The following is a 6,000-nucleotide window of genomic DNA, read 5'->3' as shown; positions in this document are numbered from 1 at the left end:
GATGAAAATGTCAAGGTCAAACCTATGGAAATGAGCCCCGACCTAAACTTGGATATTGCACCCTTGCTTTACATATAGGCCCTTTTCAAGATATATGCTTGGGTGGTGTTATTGGAATATCTTCGTGAGTCTCACATCAATACCCATCTATATTGATCCATGGAAAAGTTTCATGAAGTTTGGAATAAAAAAGTCACATGAAATGATAAGTTATATCCTTATTGGAATGATTTTACTAAGTGCTTGAATTGCACTATTCAGTAAATGGAAATATAGGTCATCAATCAAACCTTGCAACCTTGCCCAAATGACTCTAGATGAACTCTACAACAAAAGTCATGAAAGGTTCATGTTGAGCAGAAGTCAAGAAAATGCCTCAATCGATCAATAACTCTAATTTAAGCTTTACGGTGACGATACTTTGACCTATGTTGACCAACCACTTACAGTGCTTGCATGGAGTTGCACCTTTAATAAAAGTTGTAGCTCAGTTTGAGTAGAACAAACTTTGTTTAAAGGTCAAGACCTAGCTCAGTCTCTAACTTAGTCCAACCAAGCCCTCAAATTGGAATCCATTACTACTTTGGAGCTCAAAAAATTTGCTAAGTCCTCAATGGACTGAATGACTGTTTTCAGGTTTCATGTCTCTACATTGAGGAACTAATATCTTGCAAACTGATCTGATCCAGACCATGATCCTTTAAGAAAATTTGTAGTGCTCAAGTAGCTATAACACATGGTGTAATCAGTTGAACGAATAACGAATCGGTTTAGGAGATATAGGATGGGAAAGATGACATTTCAGTCGAATGTTTGAGGTGGTATTAGAAATTTGAATCCACAGTAGCAGCAAGAATGGCCAACCGTGTATTGGCGCTCAATGCCCCGTGGCCTCTCATGCTCGCCTGCATGCGTGCCGCGTCGCCCAGCTTATCGATTTGGAGACCCGAGCACTCGCCCCTCTCCCATTCTTCCTCTCGCTCTCTGTCTCCTCTCCCATTCTCTGCCGATGCTTGAGCGCGTCCGCCATGGCAAACGAGCGGAGCTCCCCACCGCCGCTCGCTTCTTTCTCTTCCTCCACCCTGACTCGCCATCCTCTGCTCGCCCCAAGCCAAGCGCCTCCGTCGCCTCCTCCCTTGCCTCGCTGCCACGCACAACTGTGTCCGCCATGGACGCCAGCCAAGCCGAAGCTCAGGCCACCGCCGCACGAGCACGTGGCCTGGCCGCTGTGCCCTGCCATGGCGCGAGCGGAGCCCAGCCGCGGGCGTGCTGTGGCCACCCGGTTTCGCGCGGCTCGTCCTCGCCACCCGTCGCGCCCCATAGCGTCGCCGCCGTCAGTCTACGCGTAGCCGAGCCGCATGCACATGTGGCCAGCCCTCCACACTCCTCCTCGGGCCGAGCCGAGGGCACCATCGGGTGCGCACGGGACCGTACTTGCTCCGCGCCCCTCGTCGCCATCGACTGCCGCCTCTCCGGCCGGATTCGGCGAAGTCCAGTGCCTCCTCTGCTCCCAGACCCCGTCAAGGACCTCGCGCAGCAATTCGACAAAAGGAGAGGGCCTTTCTGCAAAACCTGTGACTCATGTGAATAGTGCCATAAGGACTGGTTTGTAATTATTTTGCAGGAACTTTGGAAATTCATAGTAAATCGTAGAAAATTCGTAAAATAGTAAATGAGGACTTTTTGAAATCCTTGTGAAATTCTCTATGCACTAGATCTATAATATGTCAGGTTTTAGTTTAAAGTTTTAGCTGTAAAAAATGGATTTGTGCAGTTAGGGTTTGAATGCTAGTCTTATTTGTTTTTTTTATAACTGCAGTTGTTATGCTCAAATAATTGTGAAATTTTTGTGGAGTGCTACTAAGGTATTCTTGATGTCTGGTAAAAATTTCAATATTTGAGGCTCGATAGTTTAAGAGTTATAAAAATAACAAATGTCCTGTTTTGATTTGCTCCTATTCTGAATAGGACTGCATGTTTGAATTAATTGGCTTAGTTAAGTTATGAATCATGACTTTATAAAAATACATGAGTTGTAGTACTTTTATTAAACTTTTCAAAAAGCTAAATATCATGATTTTTGGTTAAGTAGATCTTGAGTTATACTTGCTTAGATCTCTGTGGCTGTTTCTACCCAAAACCAGAGAGAGTTTCCTTGTTCTTATTGTGGGGCCTTCTTAGTAGTAGAATTCGCTTTAGGTGTTTACAACAAATATGTTTAGAATTTGCTAAGATTTCTAAAAAGTCTAGAACCACATTTATTGGACATGCATAACTCCATTTATAGTTGTTTAAAGTGGCATGCCAGTTTCTGTCTATGTTTTGGACAGAGATGCAATTATTTGGTTAATTGACCCTTCTAACTGTAGAATCATCTTAATATGAGAATAATAAAGTTGTAGGTAACTTCCTAATCTTTTCAAAAAGTTATGGTTCATGTTTGTTGGAGGTCTAGAACTCCAGTTATGCTTCTCTAAAGTTTCTATCAGTTTTCTGTACCACTGCTGTTGGGCTGCATTTGCAGTTTTGCTTGTGCAATCATTTTCGTGGTGTAAATGATGTTTGCTATGGTTGTAGTGAATAAAAAAGTTGTAGGAAATTTCATAATCTTGCTTGTGTTCAAATTGTAAGACCATAGGCCTGATAGTTTAGGAGTTACATGACTTTTAAGTCTTTGGTCAGGTTTTAATTGTATTCTTAACAGATCTGAAAGATGCTAGTGTTTGATCTAGTTAGGATTTGAATGAGCTTTTGGTGATAATAACAAAGTTGTAGATAATTCATGTATCTAGCTTCTGTTAAAAATTTGGTGGTATTTGGCTTTGTGGTTTGTGAGTTATGCCTGTTTAAAGTTGGATGTCAGAAATGGCTGCTCTCTATCAATTGCGGACCAGTTTCTATAAATAGGTATATTTGACTTAGTTAACTTAAGAATCATGCTAAGATGATTAAAGATGAATTGTAGAAAATTTCATAATCTTTCCAGAATGTCTTGTTGCTTGGCTATTGAATTTGTATAACTCTAGTTATGATCCAAACATGAAGCTGTTGTTTCCAGTCCAGAAATAGACATATGCTAGTTGTGGTTGTTTACTCCATGTGTTGCTAAGTTTGGCTTATGCCCTTGTTGATGGTCAAGTTATGATACTTGTGACCTTGTTAAACTTGTGTCATGCTTGATGTGCTTGCTCTCTATGGTTAGTTGTGTGATGTTAGTTAAATACCTTTTGGTGTCTATGTCTTGCATAATCTTGTGTTGGTCTTGAATGCTTATGTGAGGCATCTTGTGTTACCATTCATCACATTCATACATATGCATCTTGCATCTCATTTAGGTACGCTAGATGAACCACGTGAAGGATGTGATGTGCTGCCGAACTCGAAGATTGGGTTTGGTGGATCTATCCCAAAGATGGAAGGACTAAGCAAGTGCTAGGACCGGAGATGTCACCAAGTCGGTGCAAGCTAACTGAACTGACTTATGTCGGATCCCAGGTAAACCCCGGAGCATTCTAAGTCTCCCAGTATTTTACAAATGATTACTTAAGTTCTTATGATTGATGCATTAGGTTATAAGAGTTGAATGGAACCACTTGATGCATATAAATTCCTTGTCTAGAGATATACACCGTTAACCCTGTGTAGGTCCAGGATCGAACATATGCTTAGCCATGCTTAGACTGGTAGAAGTTGGGTGATTTCCTGTCACCTGCGAGAGATAGGTGGAAACCGGAGCATGGTTGGCTATATTTGCTATCGTGGAAAAGAACCATGGGGTAAAAGTAAATCGAGGCCGGGCGGAGTCTATGTGTAGGTTGACTCATGTGATTCCGTCTGTGAACGTACCGTTGTTGGCGCTTCTGACAAGATTGAACGCATGCCTATCACTTAGCTGGCCGGATAACTCGTTCCGACTGCGAAGCCGAGTAGCTCAACTCAGGCCGGGACCCGTTTTGTTGTGCGCTCCTTGCGTGGGGCGATCAGATTGAGCCCAAGGGCAGGCTAGGCCTGAACGTCCTGGCATCTGGTGTCCCAGATTGTGCGGCGCAGTACGGACCCGCGAAATGTGTACCTGAGTTGTACCAAAGGTGACCTAAGGTGACCATTGATCTGGTCTGCCTGGGTTTGTGTTAGGAATAAATTCCCTGCTGGTTGAAATCGATTCGAATCGCCGTCTCTCCCGGATAGTGAGAAACTTAGCTAGTCCCAACATCGTAGTATTTGGATTATGGAATGTGATGGTTCGGATAAACATGGAATTACTATACCTGCTATGGTTACTATTGTATGCTCTAAAAAGATATACCACATGTTTGGCACAGGATAGTCGCTAATCTAGAGGTGGATAGTTCTAATTAACTTGATGACAGAATTATAATTGTATAATTGAGTCCATTGCTTTTATGCAAAATGTTGTCAAGCTACCTCCACTTATAAAGCCTTGCATACTCCTTGGAGTCAATTTTATTTCTGGTTTATGATGGGTAAGTCTAGCTGAGTACATTCGAGTACTCAGGGTTTATCCCACCATGTTGCAGGTGAGGTTTGGCCTGCTGAAGATGGTGGCTAACCACCGGTGGGCTCGGTGACTCTATGTTATATCTCATCTATATGCTTTTATCTGAGGATGTCACTTATGCTAGCAATGTATTTGGAACATATATTAATGTAATCATTTGAAAGTTATGTTGTTTTCACTAATCGGTTTTGAAATCCAAACTTGTACTATTATTTATGAACCTATTTGTAATATTATCTCCGCTGCAACTCTGCGTATGTGATGTGTATTTGCTTAATCACGCGATCTTGGTTGTGATGTTGATTTACCGAGGTCCTGCGTGACACTCGGCAGACTACCGGGTTTATATAAGTGAGAGTATGCGCGTGTCAACGTGTTAAGCGGGGATAGCCGTACTTGATCTTGTATAAATTGAGCGGTTCTGTCACAATTTTTACAGTGGACTTCACTTTCGGCCTTTGCTGGATAAGATGTATATGGCCGTATGGGCCTGATGGCACAGATGGCGGCCGCTTCGTGACTGTTCAACCAGAAATAGGAAGGTTGCATACTTGCATTGTATGTGTGGTCGAGGTGAAACGCTCAGGTGCTCAGGTCTCAAGGTCGTGGGGGCTGTATGCTTGGATATTGTCGGTGTGAGGCTGTGAGGATCTCTTAGGAGTAAGCAGTGGCACCCCATCATCTCTTCTCTGTGTACGTAGCGATTTCCTTCACCGAAATGCTTGAGCTTCTAGTACGCACGCACTATGCCCTTGCAACGTACCAAGTGAGTCCAGGACAAATGTGAGCGAGCCTCTGTTCATATACGACTCAAACCTACCCAGATTAAATAATGAGTAGCACGACAGCGCATGAAAGACTGTAGGAGCTGTTCATTTCGCTGAAATTTGGTTTATATTAATGCTTAAGTTGATTCGTGGTGAAAGAAAAACATTGTTTATTCGTTAACCAGTACTGTTGAAGTAGTGCCGCAGACGTTAATAGTATACATGACCACTTTAGATTGTATGCATGCATGGTGTGATGGTGAGTACCACTCGTAGCAAAATAACTGAGGTCTCGCCACAATTCCTAATTAATTAGTGGATCAGCTGATAAGGTTTTATTAGCAGCAATAATGCATATGGCGCGAGGACATCTGTCGTATTTTGTTTGTATTTATTTCTGGCTACGAGGATTCTCTCGCCTTGTCAGGTCCACACACACGAGCACACGGGAAAGCGATGGCGATAGCGATGGCGATGGCATGGCTAAATAATTGCGATTTCCCTGGGCTCCGTACTGTCATCGATCGGGCACCAACCGGTCGGCGCTTAAAATGACCTGCATGCTGCATGCATGCATGGTGAAAAACTGTAAACACGCGGTGGTTGGAGTGGACTACTAGGCCTCGCTCCCGTGAGCCGTGAGATATTGTATCATCATCTTGCCCATGGCGTTGCTGTCATTCCCGGCTGACCCCTACATATTATAGGAGTACC

The sequence above is a fragment of the Miscanthus floridulus genome, chromosome 16, assembly GCF_019320115.1.
Source record: "Miscanthus floridulus cultivar M001 chromosome 16, ASM1932011v1, whole genome shotgun sequence".
In the NCBI taxonomy this organism is placed as follows: Eukaryota; Viridiplantae; Streptophyta; class Magnoliopsida; order Poales; family Poaceae; genus Miscanthus; species Miscanthus floridulus.
Note: the sequence above shows the minus strand (reverse complement) of the source record.